This window comes from Molossus molossus, unplaced genomic scaffold (assembly GCF_014108415.1).
Source record: "Molossus molossus isolate mMolMol1 unplaced genomic scaffold, mMolMol1.p scaffold_m16_p_20, whole genome shotgun sequence".
In the NCBI taxonomy this organism is placed as follows: domain Eukaryota; kingdom Metazoa; phylum Chordata; class Mammalia; order Chiroptera; family Molossidae; genus Molossus; species Molossus molossus.
This window is the reverse complement of record NW_023425356.1, coordinates 30,878,287-30,902,848: the sequence shown is the minus strand read 5'-3', so window position 1 is coordinate 30,902,848 and position 24,562 is coordinate 30,878,287. Positions and strand designations below refer to the sequence as shown.

At 45.3% G+C, this 24,562-nt stretch overlaps 1 protein-coding gene across 1 annotated transcript in view; it reads right to left on the bottom strand.

Annotated features, from left to right (window-relative positions):
• NFASC (neurofascin) overlaps positions 1-24,562 on the bottom strand; it is a 172,282-nt gene that overhangs the window by 87,378 nt on the left and 60,342 nt on the right. The window contains exon 2 of the mRNA XM_036272167.1: positions 7,970-8,115. The gene's annotated coding sequence lies outside the window, so the exon portion shown is untranslated. The remainder of the gene's footprint in view (positions 1-7,969; positions 8,116-24,562) is intronic.

Sequence of the window (24,562 nt, the reverse complement as noted above, 5' to 3'; positions counted from 1 at the left end):
TATAGGTTGAAACCTGAACCACTTGGCTATTAAGTTGAAGGCAAGGGGCGAGGGAGGGAGGGGATAGGAAAGAAGGGGAAGAGACCTTCCTATCAAGGTGATCACCATGAATAGCTCGAGTTCACACCAGGCTCTCTAGGGCACAACACATTCACAGAATACCCTGGCATTCAAGACGTCAGGCGGGCTGAGACCCCACACGAAGGCTGCACCATCGAGAACGTGCAGTCACTTTAAGGGTGGCAGGTACACGCATCTCGCTGCTGTAGCCTAGAGCTTGGATGCAGAGACACCACATTCTTTTTCACAACGGCACGTGTGGGTCTGCTTGTAGTGGACTATTAGGTTGTTTTCTTTATATTTCCCCATTACAACAATGCTGCAATGTACATCCTGTGTATGTAGCCTGATACATGAAGTGGGTTGTTGCATCACTCAGCCTCTTTGACCCCAGGCCAGCTGGAGCCTGGCACATCTTCTCCTGGCATAGCAAGGAAGCTTAAAGAACACAGGTGGCCCGGTGCAGCCTGGCTCTGCAGTTACTGGGCACACTGGGAAAGACATCGTCGGTGCTACAATCAGCCAGCTTTCTAAGGTTCTTTGGGGCTGTACATTTCCTTATTATTATTGCGTATTCATTCATCCTCTGAGGGGCAGGACTAGGAAACACCCATGGAACGGAAAGACTCTCCAGTGTAGTCAGTGTAGCTGCTGATTGGCTGGTCTAAGAGGCTGGCTTAATTCTCTGCATATCTGTGAATTTCCATTATTCAGGCTCCACTCGATGGTCCCGCTAGTGATTAACTGAGTTCTCACCAGTCTCATTCCTTATAAAAATTAGCAGGTAATGAATGGAAAACAACAACAACAACAAAAACAGAAGTTAACATGGGTATGCAGACAGCTTCAACCTCGGGAGTCATCCGTGAAAACCAAGCTGACATCAGGAAAGCTGGCCCAAGAGGAAGAGTCAGAAATAGCCCCTTTCGGAGGAATTCTGCCCCCTCTGGAAAAGAGGGGCCCCAGCTCTCCACAACTCAAGAAGCCAGCTTCTCACTGTCTGGGCTCCCCGTCTTCTGTCTTCTACCCCCAGGGAGAAAGTTTCACAGCCATTAGACACATGTGTCTTCACAGCTGGAGAGGGCTGTGAAGCCCCCGCCCCTCCTCGCGGGGGTGGAAAAGCCCCGAGATAGCAGCAGCTGTCTCCCCAGGACCTGTCATCACAGGGAAACCGCTCAGAGGAGCTGCAGAGGGAAATGACAGGCCTCCAAGGTGGAGCCCAAGACTTGGGGAGGGTCCGAAGGAAGACCCCTGTGGGGGAGACAGTGGAGACTGAAGGCAGAAGACTTGGATTTAGTATACAAGACTGAGGAGTCCTCAAAAGGTGACGCACCGAGTTACCATGTGGCCCAACAGTTCCACTCCTGCGAGTGTACCCAAGAGAACTAAAACCACACGTCCACGTGGAAACCTGTACATGAGTGTTCATAGCAGCAAAACTGGTAACAGCCAAAATGTGGAAGCAACCCCAATGTTCATCAACTGATGAATGGATGAATAAAATGTGGTATATCTGTAGTATTCGCCATAAAAAGAGTGAAATACTGACACCTGCTACAACATGGATGAACCTTGAAAACATTGTATTAAGTGAAAGAAGCCAGACCCAAAAGATCCCTCATTGGATGATTCCATTTATACGAAATGTGAAGAACAGGAAAATCTGTCCAGTTGGAAAGTAGATTAGTGATTGCCTAGGGCTGGAGGAAGACCAGTGGGGGAAGGGAGGTACCTGCTGATGGGTATGGGTTTTTTGAGGGGGGAAGGTAAAGAATACATTCTAAAAATAATTGTAGTGCCCAACTCTGTGAAGATGCTAAAAACATTGAGTTGCACACTTTATTTACTTTTTATTTTATTTTGTTATTATTATTATTTTTTGGCACTTGCTCCTAGCAGGAACCCGGGACTCTCTGGTGCGCAGGCCAATGCTCCAACTGCTGAGCCAAACTGGCCAGGGCAAGTTGCACACTTTATTTATTTATTTATTTTTTATCCTCACCCGAGGACATCTTCCCATTTTTTTGTTCAGGTAGAGTGGGAGGGAGAGAGAGGAACAGAGAGAGAGAGAGAAACATCGATGTGAAGGGACACATCAAGTGGCTGCCACCCGCACGACCGACCAGGGCTGGGGACAAACCGCAACTGAGGTACGTGCCCTTAGCGGAACCGAACCCGGGTCTCTCAGGACCGCAGGTCGATGCTCTAACCGCTGAGCCAAACCGGCCAGGGCAAGTTGCACACTTTAAATAAATGAAGTATATGGTATGTGAATTATACCTCAATAAAGCTACTGTTTAAAATATTAACAAGAAAAAAGAGTTACATTAGGATTTGGAAGACTTGGTTACAAAATTGTAATATTTTGAAAAAGAAAGCGAAATCCTTCCTTCCGAAATCCTTCCGCACGGCAACCATTCAAGAGCAGGAGCCGTAGCTCTGCGCGACCCCGTGGTCATGGCCTCAGCAAGAGCCACAGGGACCAAGACCACGACAAGCCAAAGCACAGCCACCACGAACACCCCAAATTCGAGCGGGACATGATCCAAGGGGTGCACCACAGAGCGGCTCACGGCTTCCAAGGGCACGGGGGCCTGACGTTCATCAAGAATGGGGGGGGGGGGGATCTCAAGTGTAACTGAAAACTAAAAAAGGAAAAGAAAAGAAACAAAGTAAAAAGAAAAGGGTGGGGACACACATCCCCAAGTGGAAGAGAGAGGAGCCTGAGCAAGGCCCAGGCAACTGGAGGCAGGCAGCGGCCGAGAACCACTGGCCCATCCCCTCTGCGTGCTATAAACCTGCTCAGATAAGAGGGGAAGGGAATGATTACATATATCTGTGCAGTTTCAAATGTTCAAAGGAATTTATGGACTAAGTTTATTCCTGGAATCAAGCCAATGATTGTTAACATTGATGAGATTTATGAAGAGAACTGAAAAATGGGTCAGTTTAAATAAAATGGTTTTGGGGTTTATAACTTTAATATATTGAATATTGATTTTTTTTTTTAAAAAAGACCCAGGGCTACGTTCTTGTATGCCCCCTGAGTCAGTCACAAACTACACATTTCGGAATGCACGGCAGGAACAGCCTGCCCCCGCCGTCGGTGGTCAGGAGCTGGCCTTCCTAGAGAACCTGTGCGAACCCCCAGCCACCTTCCCTTCCTACGCAGCTTCCTCCCCCCAGGCACTGACCCACAGTTCAGGCTCGCTGAACGATGTCCACTTAGAGTCTAGGCCACTGTCCCTCTGCTCACCATGTCACTCATGTTAAGTGCTTACCCCAACCTCTCTCTGTGGGATTCCAAGCCTGGTCTCAACAGACTAAGGTTCTTAAAGCCATTTGAAAACCATACACTGAGCTAAAGCAGGAAAAAAAAAAAACTGAGGGGCAAGACTACAGGAGAAGTTTGGGGGTGGGGGGAGATGCTCTTCACCCCTTAAACAGAACATGAGCTTCTTTAAGGTGAGCGTCTTCTACTTTTTTTTTTCTGTGTCTTTCAGCAGAACTGGGCTGGGCTTAATAGAGGTGGACAACTAACTAGCTGGGAACCACACCGCCCAGGGGACACACACCAGACACTGATCCAGAGATGCAGCTCCAGGACAATCCTGCTGGCACACGGAGAGGGCATGCGCTTGGAGCCACACCCCCGTTTCAGTCCCACCTCAGTCCTTTTGACCTGCTGTGGGGTCTCCAGCCATCAACTGACTCTCAGAGCCTCCGTGCTCTGCTCTGAGTGGGACAGATACACTTACAAGGTTGTTGTAACGATTTTTAATTAAACGCAATAATTTGAGTTAATTCATTTTAGTGTGTGTGTGTGTGTGTTTAGTTAATTCACTTTAAATGAATGGGCTAACGTATATGTATAGCATCTAAGCCAAGAGCTGACACAAGCCTGGCATTCAAAGACTACTGGTCCTTGCCGCTTTGCTAAATGGCTTTGCACAAGCTCGGCTTTCAAATCGACAGGTCTACTTGGTAGATCTACAGAATGCACAAGGCCTGTGCAAACAACCATGTGCGGGCTCTGGGACCAAGGAGTCATCATTCACTCTCAGAGCCGACATATGGTTATGTGCTCAGGCACCAGATAGACAGGGAGGCCCCTCAAGATCCCAGACGAGCCAAAGCAGCTCTGGGCTCCTCTCCTTGCTCTCCAGCCTCTGCCAGGGTCTCCCTAACCGACGCCCTTCACACTCCTGAAGACTGCCCCCCATTCATGCCAGCTTCTTCCACCAATGCCCGCGATCTATGACATCAGCTGCACCTGCCTGCAGGTGGCCCTAGAGAGAAGCCGGGTCAGTTCTGCAGAGGTAACTTCTATCCCGCTGGCAACACTGGTCTGGCTGGATATTCCCAGGATAGCATATCCCCAGTTGCATTTACAAAATTCCATTCTGACGGGATAAGGAGGCAGGAGGAGCAAGGACTTAGGCAGCAGGAGGCAGTCGCTTCTGTCCTTCCTCTCCTCCCTCCAGTCCTCTGCATTTACATCCAACACAGACAGCAGTCTGGTCCAACTGCCATCCTGGCAGGCTGCTCCCGGCTGGAGATGTGAAAATACAGGAGCCCGGAGGAGGGGAGGCAGAACAGACAGGGAAGGCTGCTTCCTGCATCACAAGAGGCACCGCTTGTCTAGGAGTCTGGTGCAAAGTGCTGGCAGCCGCGATCCTTCCACCAGACACTGTGGGCTCCGTGCAGAGGACAGCTCTGTGCCGCATGCCCTGAGTAAGCGTAGACAGCAGCGTGCAGAAGGGCCTCCCTTTGCTATAGTCTGTGGTCCCCTCGAGAAACTGAAACTCAGAGGGTGACATGCTGTCCCAAACCCAACAGCTCAGCCTCCAGTAAAAAGACGGGTTTAGCAGGGCAGCAGGAGAGGCCGAAAACGTGGCATCACTTCAGCAGAAATGAGGTGATAACACCAGCTATTAAGGGGAACAGATTTCACTGCTGCAACTCACGTCCCCTCACCTAGTCCTGCAGATCTTGGTGCTCACAGAAAAGGTGGCCAAGCATGGGTGCTGTCTCGGGGGCCTGGAATGGTCCTGGGCAGGGGGTGGGAAGCAGCACAGGCCATTCTTAATGCAACTCCAAGGGCTCTCCCCCAGCCAGCACACAGCTGTGTGTCCGGAGCCCGGTTGCCCGTGGTGGCCTATTGTAATGTTTCTGGAGGGAAGAGGCCCACATCCTCACCAACAGGCAGTGGGGGCTTAGGCGTGTGAGTGCAATTAACCAAATGGATCCATTTGGAAATTGAAGGCCTGGGGAAGCGAGGTGGTTTCTCTGCCGCGCGTCAGAGAGAGGGCAGCTGTCCAGCCCAGTGAGGACCAGGAGCTGAAGCACTGGGTGCGGGGAGAAAGGGAGGGAGAGATTAGCCTGAGTGTGGGAAGGTTTTCTCTGGAGCTGGGGTGTGGGGAGTGGGAGGAGGGCGCTCCTGAGCAGATGCCTGGGGCAGCTCCAGATGGCGGTGGCCTCCAAACAAAAGGGAAAGAGCAACAGGGAAGGAGGACGTCTAAGCCGCGGGCTTGCTTTTCTGAGGCTTCCTAAATGAAGGGGCAAAATCAGATTCCCACCTGGAGCTTCCCGGAGGCTTGCTCAGAAAGTTATGCAGTTTGCAGGGAGACTTGGAACAAGCTGCTTGAAAATACACTGCAGCCGAAACACAAATGGTTGGCTGAGCAGGTCCCAGGGTGGGCTATGGAATTTGAATTCAGGTGCTGTACTTGCTCAGGTATGGAGCTCTGGGCATGTTCCTTGGTCTTTCTGTGTTTCTGTCACCAGGAAATATACACAGAGTACAGTACACAGTGTCTGGTGCATGGAGAGTACCCCAAATGTTGATTATTATAATGATGATGATTAGCATCCTCCCAAGAAACCTGGATCAGCTCCCCTTCTCTCAGAACGTACTGTTCCCTCAAAAGCTGTATGTCCCCGCTCTTGCGTATTCGCTGCATTCTTTTTTCTTGTTTAGACTTTCTGTGTCTGCCAGTCCTTTGACCTCCCAGGATGTGTGGGTGCCTCAGACCCGAGGAGGCAGTGTGGTGTCACAGCAAGGAACACAGTCTACAACTCATGGCGTCTAAGTTCTAGCGTGGCCCCTGTGGCCAGTTAATTTTGTGACCCTTGGAGAAACAGCTTTTTGAGCCTCAGTTTATTCATCAGTCTAGTGGGAATGACACCAGCCTTGCTCCCAACACAGAGCTGTTGCAAAGATGAGACGGCACAGTGAATGTAAACGACACGCTGTAGAAGTCGCGCGCTGAACCAATCTTAGGGCTCGCTGATTAGATGGAAATGTCCAGAGGTGCAGGAGAGGAGCAGCTTTGTGAGGTTGCTCCGTCGGAGGGGGGGGGGGCTCCCGGATTCCTCCGGCAGAGATCCAGTTCGGAAATCCGAGTGTTTATGCCCAGGGAGGGCTCTGGAGGGGTTTCGGGGGGCACAGGAATAGAAAGCAGGGAGAGTACATGAAAAGTGCCAAGAGAGGGGCAGGGGACACAAAGCTGGACTAACCCCAGTTCTGTCACACACCGGAAGATCTGTCCTCACGCTGTTTCACATGTTTACATGCCCACTAGAATAACTGGTAGGGCACTTTACATGCCCACTACAATAACTGGTCTGGCACTTTTGCAATCCGAGTTCTCCAAATACAGTAAAACAAAAGAATGAGGCCCCTCCCCACCGCATCAGTCAGTACATTCAAGCTCATTATTCATAACACTGATCGGGTGAAAAAGCCCTGTGGTCAGATGGGTTTCCCAGGTGGTTCCCAAAGCCTGACACTGTTCTGAGCAAACTGTGGCCCTCACGGGGCCCCCATGGGAACTATCTTGATAGACAAGTGTATCTGAGCTGCTGCTGGAATGAAAAACACTTTCATTTACTGGACATCTGCTATATGCCAGGCACTGTGCAGGGCTCTTTAGGTGTTTAATCTTTAACTTAATCTTCACAACAAGATGTTCCTTGTTAACCAACTGTATAAACCAGAAATCTCAGGCCTCCAGCAATGAGCAACTTTCCTGTGGTCACAAAGTGAGTCGAGTTGGATTTTGTCCAGATCCCAAATCCACACCATCAGCATTTCTGCTCCCATCTTTCGACCTCCTCCCTGCACCGTCCCAGCCCCATCTCCAACTCTTTCTGGGAGAACAGAAGACATCTGGAAGGGGAGCCGGAGCAAGAAAGACAAACTGCAGTGAGGCCCAAACTCAAGAATAAGGAAATCCAGCTCTGTTTGGGCCCCCAGGTTGACTCCCCCAGCCTGCAGCCTCCAGGCCACTAGTGCGGGATCCACTGTCACTTACTCGGTTAAAATCAGAGCCTTCACTTCTTGCATGGCCTCCCCTGGCCTGAGACTAAAGCAGGAGATTCTGGGAGCAGCAGGACATTCTAACCCAGATGAAACAATGCAAACCCTGGACACAGTGATGTCGGCCTCGGCCGCTTACTGCTCCCTGGACAGCTGTCCATCTGCCAGGGCCCAATGCCCCGCCCAGAGGAGGGTCCTCAGACTGTTCCCCATATGCCAGGGCTGTCACTCAGGAGGCTCCCGGGTTGCGGGAGCCAGGCTAAAGGGGGATGCAGGTCACAAACAAAGCTGTTTCCAGAGTTTTCCATTAAGGTGGACAGTTGTAACAATGCCAAGCCTAGGGAAGGCAGCTGACAGCATCTGCTGGCGAAAAAAGGGCAAACAGTCTCCCAATGCCAGCGTCCTTGCTTAGGAGAGCCTCGAGGTCTGGCTCTGGGGCCGCCTCGGGGGGAAAGAACATGTCCCCTCAGAAGATTCTTGGGGCCAAGCAAAGAACCTCCTCTCATCAAAGAGAAGGAACAAGAGCCAAGAAGTCCCCCCCCCACCTCTACCCCTCCGGGACGAGCCCCAGGCCCAAGATCCACTCACCGTCTCTGCCTCATTCAGCCTCCTTCTTGCAACACCAGAGAAGGCTCCCTCCCAGTCTGCAGCGGGAAGGAGACCTCCAGGGTCCCAAACTGCACATACGTCAATCAACGTCGCAAAGCAAACACAAAGAAGACCCCAGGGTCACTCTAGGAAGAAAAAGAACAGACTTTGTGGTTTGCCGCTTGTCCATCCACTGGGAAATGACATCTTGGTCCCTACTTATTCGGAAGATTCTGCACAGCATAACTGCATCTTTGTTTCAAGAAGTTCAAAGCACTCCACAGAAACAGGACAGGTTCTGCAAGGCGCCTACACATGTTAGACTCGGGAGGAGGGGTTGTCTCTCTCACCCATAAGATCGTTCTTAGTGCCCTGACTCCATAATCTAATTGCTGATTCCCTATTCACCTAAAGGAATTAAGGCATATCTCGAAGAATCTTTCCTACACCCAAGGGAGCATTTACCCGTAATTATCGCATTAATTTTCTTAACTTACTTAGAAGATTATGGTTTTTCTTCCCCATCTACAGATAATCAAAGAGAGTTCGCCATAAATGAATCGATAATACACTGAAAGGAGATCTCATTTTAGTGGCAGGGGACACGGATTTTAAGTTCTACCTTGTTATATCATGTGTCTCAGATTCCTGATCTGTGAAATAGGAAGAAGGTAGAGGAGGGTGGTCCCACCACTGGGCCTTTTGTGAGGGATTCTTCAGGTTCAAGTCCCAGCTCCAGTCCTCCTGGGCAATTAGTTAACCTTTCTCAGTAGAGCTTACATACTACATTTAATTATTTACTTTAACATTCAAATGTATCGGCAAGCAATGGTAAAATTGCTTCGTAGAGAGGAATCAAAATAAGTATGCGCTTACTCTTTGACCCAGAAATCCCTGTTCTAAGAATCTATTTGAAATATATCCTCTATGCCTATGTTGTGATCTCCAGGATTATTGTTAAGTAAAAAAAAAAAAAGAGGAAAAAGTGTGTTTAATATGCTAACATTTGTGTAAGAAGAGGGAAGAATAACAAATCATATATATGTCTTTGCTTACTTTTTAAAAAGACAATAAAAGATAAAGCATACAATAAAATTTCAAAGGCCTACAGGGATGGGGAGGAATGAGGTGGGGGGGAGAGGGAGAGAAGCTGGACTTTGAATATACCTTGTTTGGGGATTTGCTTTGGAATATGTAAATATTCGACATAATTATATAACAAAATTAATATTTTTATTAAAAAAAAATTTTTTGATCCTCACCCAAAGATACTTTTCCATTGATTTCTAGATGGAGTGGAAGAAAGGGGGAGGGACACAAATACTTATTCCAGCAGTACCCCAAGAAGCCCACTCCCACATGCAACCAAGGGAGACGAGACACGCTCTCCTCCGGCAACAGTTGGCACAATTACACATAGAGAAATTACAGCACAGTAAGTGGACTGTATATCCTTAGAGGGAAATAGGATAAGAATAAAAAGAACTGCCCCCTCTCCCCAATCCTAAACTGTTTTCAATAATCTATTGATGATACTATGGTATTATTGTTATCTGAGACTTCTGTATGTGATTTTGGGATAAATCAAATGAGTAATAATATTGATGTTGCTGAGAAACAAGAATTTCTTGTTGAAAGGAGGTACACATGTAAGATTGGTGAGATCAGGCACAAATTCTGCAGACCTGATTGTGAACTGGAAGTATCAGATGTTTTATCTTACACATACACACACACACACACACACACACGCGCGCGCGCGCGCACACACACACACACACACACACACTCCCTAGCTCTGCTCACCTACCAATCAGATTTCGAACTCTAATTACCATCCCCCACAAAGAAATCAGGCTTCCTTGGAGAAGTGTTTGGTGCAGCAAATGTACAGATGAACCTAGAACATCCTGTCACACCCCAAAAAGCAAACACAGTGTTCAAGACTCCGACAGTCATGCGGAGAGGACTCAGAAGCCAGCCAGAAGGCTTCCCTGGTCAAGCCGAGCATCAGTGACGATCCCAACTGCAACATAATGAGGCAGAACAAATGTGCTTAAATCTTACAAATCCCTAATAATATTTTTTTAAAACTCCAAATAACTCATAAATCACCTTTTGGGGATGTTAGGGAAATTCTTCATTATTCTGAAAACTGCTGAATAAAGAACAAAAAGGAGTGGGTACAGCTGAGACAAGATTGGCCTCGGACCAACAATTGTTGAAGAGAGTCATGGGTACATTGGGTTCACTGTATTATTCTCTCCTCTTTGGTAAAACATTTGCAAACTGTTTTGAAATCATTAGAATGCTAATTCTCGCACAGTCATTTAATCTGAAAAACAATCCAGTATGATGATAAAAGATATTGAGATTATTGTCCCCAGTTGACAGCAGAGAAAAATAGGTGGAAAGAATCCACTGAGTCAGGAGTCAATCCCACATGTTCTTATCTCCAGAGCCCAGCTAGTTCACAGCTGCCTCTTCAGTGTTCTCGTTTGTGTATCTGGGTTAGTAAAACTTTCCCTGCCGATATGATAGTACTGGGGATGGTGATGTATGGAAAAGTACTTGGAAAACAATTCTTTGTACATACATTTTACTGTCGTTTGAAAATTGGGGATCACATTTGTCCTTTGGGATCGCTGTGAGGATCAAATGGGAGCTATGATTTAAGATAGACAGAAAGACAGATAGAAAGAGGGCCCATACAGATAAGCGGGATTATAATCACCACCAATTTTTATAGGTGAAATGACAAGCGAGACTTTGAACCCAGGGTACACACTCTCCACCTGACCCAGGGCAGGAAGGTTCCAGGAAGGATATCTGATGCTCTGGGGAGAAACAGGGATCAAGAAAGATACCTGATATCCCCAAGGCTACAAGAAGAGCGGCCCTCAGTCCCAGATGGGTGGGCTCCAGGGCCAGCTTGCTGGGCACCCTGGGCACTGCCTCTAGATTCCAGACACCTACCGAGTGCCTCTGAATGAGGCTGGGCTGGAGGGACAGGCAGTGGGCAGGGGAAGGCACTCACCAGGGTCTAAAGGGAGGCGCAGTGTTTCAGGCTGATGACCAGAAGGAGTGTCTGGGTTGCTCTCCAGCTCCCAAACTGTTCTCTCGGTGCTCATATCTTTTGTTTTGTTTTGTTAATCCTCACCTGAGGATATTTTTTCCATTGATTTTTTATTTTTTAGAGAGAGTGGAAAGGAGTGGGGAAGAGGTGAGAAAAAGAGAGAGTGAGAAACGTGGATGTGAAAGAGACACACCAGTTGGTTGCCTCCCATATGCACCTCGACCAAGACCTGGACCAAACCTGCAACCCAGGTTCATGTCCTTGAGCGGGAATGGAACCTGCGACCCTCTGGTGTATGGGCCGACACTCTAACCGCTGAGCCACGCCAGCCAGGGCTCGGCGTTCACATCTTAATGTCTGCCTGGGGAGTATTTACAGATTTCTTCTCAGTGAGTTTATTCTCAGATTGTTTTTCCCTCTGCCACAGAATAAAAGTGGGGCTGGGGAGTCTCTCTCACTTCTTCTCTGTGAAATTCTTTGATTTTATCAGTGCATATCTCTGAAGAAGTCCAAAATTAAACTCCTGGGTCTTGAGTCCTGTGCTTCTGGACCTGGATATTCAGTCTGTGCTCAGGGAACAGACTCAAAGAAATGACTCATTCTCTCTCTCTCTTTCTCTCTCTCTCAGTCCTTCCTTCCCTCCTTCCCTCCTTCCTTCCTTCCTTCCTTCCTTCCTTCCTTCCTTCCTTCCTTCCTTCCTTCCTTCCTTCCTTCCATCCTCACCCAAGGACGTTTTTCCATTTTTTTATTCAGACAGAGAGGGAGGGAGAGAGAGGAAGAGAGAGACAGAAACATCAACATGAAAGGGACACATCAAGTGGCTGCCTCCCGCACGACCCAACCAGGGCCGGGGACAAACTGCAACCGAGGTCCATGCCCTTAGCGGGAACCGAACCCGGGTCCCTCTGGACCGTAGGCTGACGCTCTAACTGCTGAGCCAAACTGGCCAGGGCTCTCTCAGGGTTCTTACTTAAGCATTTAAAAATTATTCTACTTCGAATGGATAAAAAAGCTGCGGTACATATACACAGTGGAGTACTATGCAGCTGTAAGAAAGAAAGATCTCTTATCCTTTGAGACGACATGGAGGGACCTGGAAAGTATTATCCTAAGTGAAACAAGCCAAGCAGAAAAAGACAAATACCACATGATCTCACTTATGTGTGGAATATAATGAATATAACAGTCTGAGGAATAGGGTAGACCCAGAAACATGGAAGTAGGGTACAGACTGACAACCCTCAGGAAAGGGGGGTGGTGGGGGGAGGGAAGAGATAAACCACAGAGCTTATATGCATGTATGCATAACCAAGGGACATGGACAACAAAGCCGGGGATGGGGCGGTGGTGGTGGTGGTGGGGGATGGGGAGGAGGATGTCAATGGGGTAAAAAAGGAGAAACATCTGTAACAAAAATAAAATTTTAAAAATAAATAAAAATAAAATAAAAGTAGAGGAAATTAACTCTCTGCACATACCAAAAAGAAGCTAAAAAGCACCTATTAATGGTCTACTTTGTTGGACTGGTGAGTTTCATGTCTCCAAGACGCCAAGTTCTCTGCAGGTTGCATCCCTGCACAGAATCTTCGGTGGCCTGACAGCCCCACACTCCTCAAGGCTGAGGGTCGGCTGTGTTGCCCACTGGCTGAGGCACCAGTGATGTCATCTACTAGCTGGACCAACCAAACAATTTCACAAGAGAAACTATGTTCAACTTAAAGGTTTACAATTTCATTGCACCTCTATTTAAAATAAATTCATCAATTCATCCAAATTAAAATCAGAATTTAGTTGGAAAGATGGTAGATTACGAGGGCACAACCTCATTGTAGAAACCATAAAAAGTATAAAACGTGTATTGAGAAATCATCCATAATCCCATAAACTCAATGTAGTTACATTCTTTAAAGAGTAATTTATGTATAAGTAGGCTCTAATTTTTATAATAGTCATGTAAAAAGGAGCCGTCTGAAACCACAAAAAGCTGCCAAGACTTCCCCTTACAGGATCAAAGGATAATAACTCTATTCTTAAATCTCTATGTATCTTTTTTTAAAGTAACACTTTTAATATGTAGACTTCAGAATTCCAAATAATATTTTGTACAATAAAAAAAATCATACTAGTGATAAAAGTAACTTGTTCAATAAATATTTATTATAGCTAAAAAAAAAATTATTCTACTTGCTCTTTTGAGAGTTAATCCCGTCACATGATATGAAACTCAAAAGATACAAAAGACAGCTGTCCTGGCTGGTTTGGTTCAGTGGTTAGAGTGTTGGCCTGCAGACCAGAGTCACGGGTTCAATTCCAGTTAAGGGCATGTTCCTCGGTTGCAGTTTGGTCGCTGGCCCTGGTCGGGGTCATGTGGGAGGCAACCAATTGATATGTCTCATGTCAATGTTTCTCTCTGTCTCTCTCCCCCTCCCACTCTGCCTGAAGATAAATGGAGAAAAACATCCTCGGGTGAGGATTAAAACAAAAAAAGATACAGAAGAGTATACAGTAAACATATAGGTAAGTAAATCCCCCCCAAATCCTGTCCCATGCTTCCCAGTCCCACTCAGCCCCTCTCCCGGCCAGACACTGTTATGAGTCAGTCTATGCATACATAGATACATTTTAAAAACTACAGCAAAACATGTACAGGACTTGCATGCTGAAAACTATGCAACACTGATGAAAGAAATCAAAGAGCCCTGGCCGGTTTGGCTCAGCGGTTAGAGCATCGGCCTGCGGTCCGTAGAGACCCGGGTTCAGTTCCCGCTAAGGGCACGTACATCGGTTGCAGTTTGTCCCCGGCCCTGGTTGGTCGTGCAGGTGGCAACCACTCGATGTGTCCCTTTCACATCGATGTTTCTCTCTCTCTCTGTTCCTCTCTCTCCCTCCCACTCTACCTGAACAAAAAATGGAAAAAATGTCCTTGGGTGAGGATGATAAAAAAAAAAAGAAAGAAATCAAAGATGTAAATAACTGGAGAGAAATAGTGTTTGTGAATTGGAAGACTTAACACAGTAAATACGCAAATTCTCCCCAAATTGATACACTAGTTGAATGCCGCCTCCATTAAAATTCCAGCAAATGTTTTAGTAGATATATTCTAAAATAAAAACAGGAGAAAATCACTGCCATCTAGGGCTACCTCATACCTGGTTGGTTAAACCCACAGCTCCGGTTAAATTCAACTCTCCACCTCCTCCGTGCTTGCACCCCGGTAGCTGGACATGGCCTCCATTTACACTAGTGCTCCCAAATCTCAAGTGACCCCTTAATACCTGACAATCAATGCATCTCCCCCTCAGCTGCTCTCCCAGGTGCAATTCATATCTTCCCCTTTCTCCTAAACCCCCAACATCTCCTTCCCCTTCTTTTTCCCTTTGTTTTACTTTTTATTATGAAGGGGGAAAAAAGCATAATGAATCCCCATGTGTACATCAGCCAACATCAACAGTCCCCAACATCAACTGACCCAAGCCCCATCACCCATCATCTTCCCCTGGCCCCCACATCCCCTTACCGTCCACTGCATTATTTGAAGCAAACCCCTACCATTGTATTAACTTCATCCATAGATATTTCAGCATCTCTCTCCAAAAGACAGTGGCTCCTTTATAAAACGTAACCTCAATGACATCACACCTCCAAAATTAACAGTAATTGTTATCAAATTTCTATTTGGTGTCCAAATTTCCATGGGTCTCACAAACGTAATTTTTAGAACTATTTGAATCAGAATCCAAAGAAAGTCCACACATTAGTTGATATGTGTATTATATCTCTTTTAATCTATAAATTCCATCTCTCTTTTTTCCGTTATACTTTATTTTTTAAAGAAACTGGTGTTCCCCATCCTTTTGCTCTCAGTTGATGGTCATGTTGCTTCTTTGAAGGAAAATAGAAGAAACAAAAGAGAAATGTCCACGGGCATCACCACCCCATTTACCACCTCGCCGTGTCTGTACTCAAATGCTCCACCCTCTCTCCTGCTCCTGTGGCTGACTGTCTGTGCTCTAGACCCCGTTCCTTCCCACCTGCTCCGCGACAATGCTCCAGCAAGCCTCTTCCTCTGGCTCCATCAAGTTTTCTCTGTTTACTGGACCTTCGCCACCAGCTTACAAACCTGCTGTGATTTACCCCAACCTAAGGAGCCTTCCCTTGCCCCCACTCTCCCCTTTATAAGAAAACTCCTTACAAGGTCTGTCCACACTTATGTCCTCCAATTTCTCTTCTACAAATCTCTTTTAAACTCATTCTAGTCAAGAATCCCCACCCCTCAACACACACACACACACACACACACACACACACACACACCCCTCAACCAACACTGGTCTATCAAGGTCACCTCAACAGTGTAAATAAATTCCTGGTTCTCATCTTTCTGGATCTAACACAGTGATCATTCCACCCTCCTGCAAACACTTCCTTCACCTGGCATCCGGAACAGCACAATCTCTTAGTTCTCTTCCCTTTTGCTGTCCCTTCTCCGTTATTGATTTGAGAGACAGAGGAAGGGAAGGGAGAGACAGACAGAAACATAGATGAGAGAGAACATCAATTCGCCACCTGCTGCATGCCCCCCACTGGAGATTGGGCCCACACACTAGGCACTGACCGGGAATCGAACCGGTGACCTCTTGATGCATGGGTTGATGCTCAACCACTAAGCCACACCGGCTGGGCTGCTGTTCCTTCTCAATCTCCGCTGTTACCCCCGGTCCTAGAATTTCTTCTTTTCTCTACTTGTGCTCTCTGCCTCGATCTCATCTAGTTTCACAGCATTAAGTACCATCTATGTGCCGAAAACTCCCAATTTTACATCTTTAGCTCAGACCTTTCCTCTGAACTTCACACCCATATATCTCCAAATGACCACTTGGCATCTCTGACTGTACTTCTAACAGGTGTCTCAGAGTCTAAAACTCAGCTCCTACTGTCGCCTGCTTCCTCCTACACACAGCTTTTCCCAGTTTTGTTAATGACAACTCTTCTTCCAGGTGTTCATGACAAACTAAAATAGCAGACATACCACGAGAGAAACAAACACTGGGATACAGAGCAATCAGAAAACAAAAGATAAAATGACTGTAGTAAGTCATTACATATCAATAATCACCCTAAGTGTAAATGGACTGAACTCGTAAATCAAAAGGCACAGAGCAGCTAGATGGATTAAAAACAAGACCAGCCCTGGCTGGTGTGGCTCAGTTGGTTGGCATCGTCCCGTGCACTGAAAGGTTGCTAGTTCGATTCCTGGTCAGGGAACATGGGCTTGATTCCTGGTAGAGGGCAAGCAGGAGGAAGCCAATCCATGTTCCACTTGCTCATCGATGTTTCTCTCTTGCTCTCTCCATCTCCCTCTGCCTTCCTCTCTCTCTCTAAAAATCAATAAAAAACCTTAAAAACAAACAAGACCAACTATATGTTGCCTAAAGGAGCTCATCTTCGGCTCCAAAGATGAACACAGGCTCAAAGTGAAGGGATGGAAGATGATACTCCCAAGCAAATAATATCCAGAAAAAAAGTGGGTATAGCCATACTTATGTCAGACAAAATTGAATTCAAGACAAAAAAGATAATAAGAGACAATTATGAACATTTTATAACGACAAAGGGGACAATTAATCAAGAAAACATAACATTTATTAATATATATGCATCCAATTTATGAGTACCAAATTATGTAAAGCAATTATGAACAGATCTAAAAGGAGAAATAGACAGCAACACAATAATAGTAGGAAACTTTAACACCCCACTTACACCAGTGGATAGGGCATCCAGACAAAAAGTCAACAAGGAAACATCAGCCTTAAATGACACAGTATACCAGATGGACTTAATAGATAGATATACAGAACTTTCCATCCCAAAGGGAGAATACACATTCTTCTCGAGTGCACATGGAACATTCTCAAGGATAAAGCATATGCTGGGACACAAAACAAGTCTCAATAAAGTTAAGAAGATTAAAATCATAACAAGCACCATTCCAACCACAATGAGGTGAAATTAGAAATCAACTACAAGAAGAAAGCTGGAAAACTCGCAATACAGGCCTATCTCAACAAACACACACACACACACACACACACACACACACATCTCAAATAAACAACCTAACATTATACATTAAAGAACTAGAAAAAGAAGAACAAACAGAGCCCTAAGTCAGTGGTAAAAAGGAAATAATAAAAATCAGGGTGGAAATAAATGAGTAGAAAATAAAACAATAGAAAAAATAAAATGAAGCGCTGGTCCTTTGAAAAGATAAACAAATTTGATAAACATTTAGCTAGACTCACTAAGGAAGAAAGAGAAAAGACTCAAATAAATGAAACCAGAAATGAAAAGGGAGAAGTTACAATGGATACCACAGAAATACAAAGGATTATAAAAGAATACTGTGAACGGCTCTATGCCACCAAATTAGACAATATAGAAGTAATGGACAAATTCTTAGAAGCATAGAACTTTCCTAGACTGAATCATGAAGAATTAGAAAAACTCAACAGACTGATCACTAGTAAGAATTGAACCAGTAATCAAAAACCTCTCCCAAATCCCAAAAGTCCAGGGCCAAATGACTTCACTGGTGAATTCTACCAAACAGAAGGGAATGCTTGCTAACTCATTTTATGAAGCCACCATTATCCTGATACCAAAACCAGGCAAGGACATCACAAGAAAACAAAATTACAGACCAGTTTCTCGGATGAACACAGATGCAAAACATCCTCAACAAAATACTAGCAAATTGAATATAATACATTAAAAGGATCAGATACCACAGTCAACTGAGATTCATTCCCAGGATGCCAGAATGGTTCAACATCCACAAATCAAACAACATGAGTCACCACATTAACAAAATGAAAGATAAAATCACATGATCATCTTAATTGATGTAGAAAAAGCATGTGACAAGATAAAGCGTCCATTTATGATAAAAAATCTCAATAAATGGGTATAGAAGAAAAGTACCTCAACATAATAAAGACCATGTATAAAAAACCCACAGCTAGCATCATAATCAACAGTAGAAAACTGAAAACATTTTCTCTAAGATTAGGAAAAAGACAAGGATGCTGACTCTCACCACTTTCATTCAACACAATACTGGAAGTCCTAGCCAGAGTAATTAAGCAAGAAAAAGAAATAAATGGCATCCAAATTAGAAAGAAAAAAATAAAACTGTCACTATTTGTGGATAACATTATTTAATATATAGAAAACCCTAAAGATTCCACCAAAAAATGTATAGAAAATAATAAATGAATACAGTCAAGTTGCAGGATACAAAATCAATATACAAAAATCTGTTGCATTTCTATAAACTAACAACAATAAACTATCAGAAAGAGAAATGAAGAAAATAATCCCATTTACAACTGCAACGAAAAGTATAAACTACCCAAGGATAAATTAAGGAGGTGAAAGACTTGTACTGAAAACTACATTGTTGAAAGAAATGAAAGAAGACACAAAGAAATGGAAAGATATTCCATGTTCAAGAATTGGAAAAATCAGCATTGTTAAAATGTCCACATTACCAAAGCAATCCACAGATTCAATGTAATCCCAATTAATATCCCAATGGCATCTTTTCAGAAATAGATCAAGAAATCCTAAAATTTGTATGGAACCACTAAAGACCCCAAATAGCCAAAGCAATCCTGAGAAAAAAGAACAAACTACCTATAGTAATGGAAACAGTATGATATTGGCGGAACAACAGACACACAGACCAATGGAACAGATTGAGAGCCCAGAAATGAACCCACACATTTATGGGCAACTAATGTATGACAAAGTAACCAAAAATATACAATGGGGAAAGGAAAGTTAATATAAGTGGCATGGTAAATTTGGATAGTCATCTGCAAAAGAATGAAACTAGAATGCAATCTTAAACCATACACAAAAATTAACTCAGAATAAATTAAAGACTTGAAACAATAAAATACATAGGTACTAAGACAACATAGGTACTAAGTTTTTGGACACTGGCACTTGTCACCACTAAGGCCAATGAGTTTTTGTGAATTTGACTCCAAAAGCAAGGAAAACAAAAGCAAAAATAAACAAATGGGATACATCAAACTAAAAAGCTTTTGTACAGTGAGAGGAACCATAAACAATAACAACAAAAAAGGTAGCCAACTGAATGGGAGAAGATATTTGCAATTGATACTTCTGGTTAGGGATTTAAATCCAACCTATATTTTAAAAACCCATACAACTAAACAACAAGAAAATACAAACAATTTGACTTAAAAATGGATCTGGATAGACACTTTCCCAAGAAGACATACAGATGGCCAACAGTCATATAAAAAGCTGTTCTATATCACTTAGTAGAAAAATGCAAATCAAAACTACAATGAGGTATCAGCTCACACCTGTTAGAATGGCTAATCTCAAAAAGACAAAAATAACAAGTGTTGGAGAGAATGTGAAGAAAAGGGAACCCTTGCACATTGTTGGTGGGACTGTAAATTGGTGCAGCCATGATGGAAAACAGTATGGAGTTCCTAAAAAAATTAAGAGTGGAACTACAATATGATCCCCAATTCCTCTTCTGGGTATTTATCTAAATAATATAAAAAACACTTATTTGAAAATATATATGCACTCCTATATTCACTGCAGCATTATATACAATAGCAAAGATATAGAAGCAAAGAATAGATGAAGAAGATGTATATATAGCCCTGGCCGGTTTGGCTCAGTGGTTAGAGCGTCTGCCTGCGGTCCGGAGAGACCCGGGTTCGGTTCCTGCTAAGGGCACGTACCTCGGTTGCAGTTTGTCCCCGGCCCTTGTTGGTCGTGTGGGTGGCAGCCACTCAATGTGTCCCTTTCACATCGATGTTTCCCTCTCTCTCTCCCTCTCTCTCCCTCCCACTCTGTCTGTACCAAAAAATGGAAAAATGTCCTCGGGTGAGGATAAAAAAAAAAAAAAAAAAAGATGTATATATATATATATATATATATATATATATGTATATATATGAATATTATTCAGCTTTAAAGATGACATATTGCCCATGCAACACATGCTAAGTGAAATAAGTTAGATGACAAAGGGCAAAAACCTTTTGATTTCACTCCTAAGTGGAATATGAAACAAACAAAGTAAAATATGAACTAACAAAACAAAAACAAACACAAACACAAACTCATAGATGCAGACAACAGAATGGTGATTGCCAGAGAAGGGGATCGGGGAAGGGCAAACTGGGCAAAGAGGGTCAAACATATGGTGACAGGTGGAAACTAGATGTTTGGTAGTGAGCATACAGGAGGGTACACAGATACTAAATTATGATTTTGTACACCTGAAATTTGTACAATGTTAGTAACCCATGTTACCTCAATTTTAAAAAAAACCATTGGTTATTAAATGTTTAAAAATGTTCAAACCTTTTCAACATATTCACTATAATTATATCTTCATAACCACCCAGTGTGGCAGGTATTATCATCATCCCATCTTACAGGTATGAAAACTAAAGCTCAAATGATTTTTTTAAATCCCTTATCTGAAGAAAAAAAAAGAGTCTCCTTAAACCAGGTCGTGCAGCGAGGAGCAGTTGGCCAGGAGCTGAACCTGGGTGTCCTGATTTCAGATCACATGGTCTTCCTGAACACCATGCTTCCTGAGTTTAATACTGACGGGAGCATGGTGATTCTGGTAGCAGAGTAAAGAAATGGAGAATTTGCTCGAGGTGACAAGGAAGTCATTTGTGAGACAAAAGCAAGAACTTTCCGTAAGCCAACATCTCTCTCTGTAGACCTCAAGTTCTCCCTTTCTTGGCCAACATCAGCAGTCACAATCTCCAGGGGAGGATTGGGGAGGAAGGGCTGGCAGACAAGGATTCCGTCCTTGCCAAGGCCAGACAAGAATACCACGTGTGAGACGTGCTCTAGAACAGCAACTGGAAGGCACATCTGTTCTCCAGAGACAGGATGTGTCACCCCACTGGTGCCACCGGCCATGGCTATGCAGCAGAGTGTGAGCTATGGGCAAAGCTGGGGTCTGGATGAGGGGAAAGGGGCGGAGATGGCCGGAGTGGTGTCCGGCTACCTGTCGCAGCCATGGGAGCTTCTCCTTTCGGGGCCATAAGTAGCAACCTCAAGTCACCCCCGGGCAGAGAAAACCCACTTAATTCACAGGAGCACCATCGGGGCATCACGGTCTTCACTGGCTTCTAATTTTGCAGATGTGATGAGCACGTGTTGCTTTTGCAGCTGGCCGGGAAAAGGTAAGGAGCAGCACACTGTCATATTCCAAAGTCCTCTTTGGCAGGGAGGAGCCGGGAGGCTATGACCTCTTCATAGCTCTGATCATTCTGTTCTCTTTTATCCTCCCATGTCTGCTTTCTGTCTCTCCTTGGGGCAGGTATGTTTCTCCCCTTCTGTCTGGACTTCATAAAGACAGGAGCTGTGGATCCCCCATCACACTTGGAGCTACCTGAAGGCAGGGGTTGTGCCTCTGCCGTTAGACTGGAAGCTCCTCAAGGTTAAAGGTCACACCTCCAATAGCTTTAGAATCCTCTGGACCTCAGGGCTCCTATCTCCTCTTTTAACTTCCCCAGCACCAAGAACAGGGTCTGCTTTCGCCTCTCCCAGAAGTAGCTGGGCTGGCCAATTTGACCTTTTAGAAATCAGCGAACCACACAGCACCTGGAAAGTTTCTTGGGCGGAGACTGGGCGCCTCAGTTGATCCTCTGAGCTGGTGCCAACGCCCAGATCTCACATGCGGACTGAGACGTGGACTCACAGGCTGCCCTTGGCCTCTGTGCCCTCCCTGCCTCTCCCTCCTGCCTCCGACCCACCAGCAGGGCCGCCCACACCTGAGCAGACAGGCAGGCAGGTACTAGGAATCGCTCCGCCTAGCAGCACAAGGGAAGGCAACAACACTCGTTAATCAGAGTGCCTTATTCCCACAACTAAACGTTTCATGCTTCCTCTTACCATAATCACAGGCAAAAGAAAAAGGTTATTTCTGAGAAAGAAGTCTACTTCATTTTTTTCAGATAACAACAGTTATCTATGTCTCCTTTTATACCGTATCTCCTAAGAAACTTAGTGGGGAGAATCTGTGCTCAGATGGAATTTATGTCTCCTCTTGGTTCCTGCATTTTATTGGAAATTTAATCTTCTTACTTTAAGCCATTATAAAATTCTTCACACACTAAATTAGACAGAGATGCATTAAAATTATATCATGCATGTATTTGATCTTCCTAATGTCCCAAGAGGACAAAATTATGTAGTGGTTCAGAAAACAGGCTTCAGAATTAGAGGCCTGGATATAAATTCCAGCTCACATTAGTTTACCGGAGAGTTACTAGCTAGCTGTGTGGTTTCCTCAGCTATAAACTGGGACAGCACTTCTCTTCAGTCCATTCTCAGCCGGTCTAAATTCTTCACCCTGGTCTGCGAGGCCTTCCCCCAGCTGCCCGCCTCCCCACCGCTCTGCCATGCTGGATTCCCGGTACCAGAGGCCCACAGGCTGCTCCGTCCCCAACCCACCATGTCCTTTCTTGCTGCATCCTCATCACATCTCAGATTAAAAGTCGCTGCCTTGCCCTGGCCGGTTTGGCTCAGCGGTTACGGTGTCGGCCCACGGACCAGAGAATCCCAGGTTCGGTTCCCGCTAAGGGCGCGTACCTTGGTTGTGGTTCGTCCCCGGCCCCAGTTAGGGTCGTGCGGGTGGCAACCAGTCGATGTGTCCCTCTCACATAGATGTTTCTCTCTCCCTCTTCCCCCCTCTCTCCCTCCTGCTCTATCTGAAGATAAATGCAAAAATACCCTCAGGTGAGGATAAAAAGAAATAAAAAGTCACTGCCTTGGGGAGGCCCTCCTTCATCCTCCACTTCAGACCCAGCTAAGTCCCAAACCTCTATGTGCATAGATATAAGTCAGCCAACGATCATATAAAAATGCAGTACATCTGGCCTGGCCGGTGTGGCTCAGTGGTTGCGCATCGACCCATGCACCAAGGGGGGTAGCCAGTTTGATTCCCGGTCAGGGCACATGCCCAGGTTGTGGGCCTGATCCCCAGTCGGGTGCATGCAGGAGGCAACCAATCGATGTTCTCTCTCATCGATGTTTCTAGCTCTCCCTCTCCCTTCCTGTCTCTCTCTCTAATATCAATAAAGAAAAAAAAATGCAGCACGTCTGGGTGGGGCTCTACATTTGTTATTTCGAAGAAGCTCCAAGTGATTTGATGGTGCTAAGACGAGCACCCATGAGTGTGGCAGGGCACCCTTACACACCTGTAATTACTTGTCTAACGTTCTCTGTCTTTCCTGCTAGACTTAGCTCCCTACCCCAGCCCCTAGCACCGTGCCTACACAAGAAGCATTTAAGAAATATTGATGATTATTAAACTGAGCAATATCTATAATGTCTCTCACCTGGTTTCTTGGTCAGCGTAAAAGGGATTAAATAAATTATCATTAATACTATTATCATATGCTGACTACAGATTCTCGAGGCAAGAACCACATGTTTTACTTCGCTTCCACCCCAGGTAGTTCCTAGAATGGTCCTGGACACAAAACCGAGGCCTGAAATGTGTTTGTTGAATGGGTGCCTAAAGGAACAAATGAACGAGAGACCCTGGTTCATGGCCCTTATGAGTCCAGCAGAAGTACAATGGCCCCATTGATACATCCCCAGCCTTTCATATAAACCCAAAGCCTCCCTTCTACCGATGCCCACTTGTGGCTAGGAGCGGTGTTTAAACACAAACAACAGAGACCAAAGAGTTACGGCGAAATCCTCAGAGCAAACAAGGCACAGCCCAGGAAGGAGGGTATTCTTTTAAAAATGATTCCCCTAGTCCTCAAAGAACTGGAACAAGGCAGGATTGTGCTGGCTGCCTCCCCTGCAAGAATCCACATTCTAGGCCTGACCAAAGGCCAGTTTCAGTGCTACTCAGAAAACAATGACTAAACCCAGCAAGCAGCAGCCACCGGCGGGGGCTGCAATGCTCCCCCTCCCACGAATTTTGCAGCAGTTTCAGGCACTGGACCTTAGTTCTCTGCATTCAGCTTTTCTGATGACCCCTCTCTGGCTCTCCTGCCTCCATGTCATTCCTTGTGGCCCACTCTGTGTTCTCTCCTTCCGACCAGAGTGGGTGGAGATGTGTGCAGTTCAGAAGGTTCTAAACCAAATAATCTCAAGGAAACCAGTGCCCAGGCCATTTCCAGGTGACCTATCCCCTTTGCAGAACCAATTCCCGTCATTCCCAACCTCCTACAGATTAGAGAGGAAAACAGAGACCTGGAGAAGGCTCTTGAAGACTCTGTACCTCCAAGTAGGTGATTCTTGGGTCAGAGGAGTCACTTACATAAAAGGGGGCTGAAAACATCAACCCTGAAATTCAAAGGCAGGGTCTTAAACATTTAAAAAATGAGGAAGAAAATATAGCAATGATGGAAATAGCATTAAAATCAAACCACCAGCCCTGGTCGGTTTGGCTCAGCAGTTAGAGCGTCGGCCTG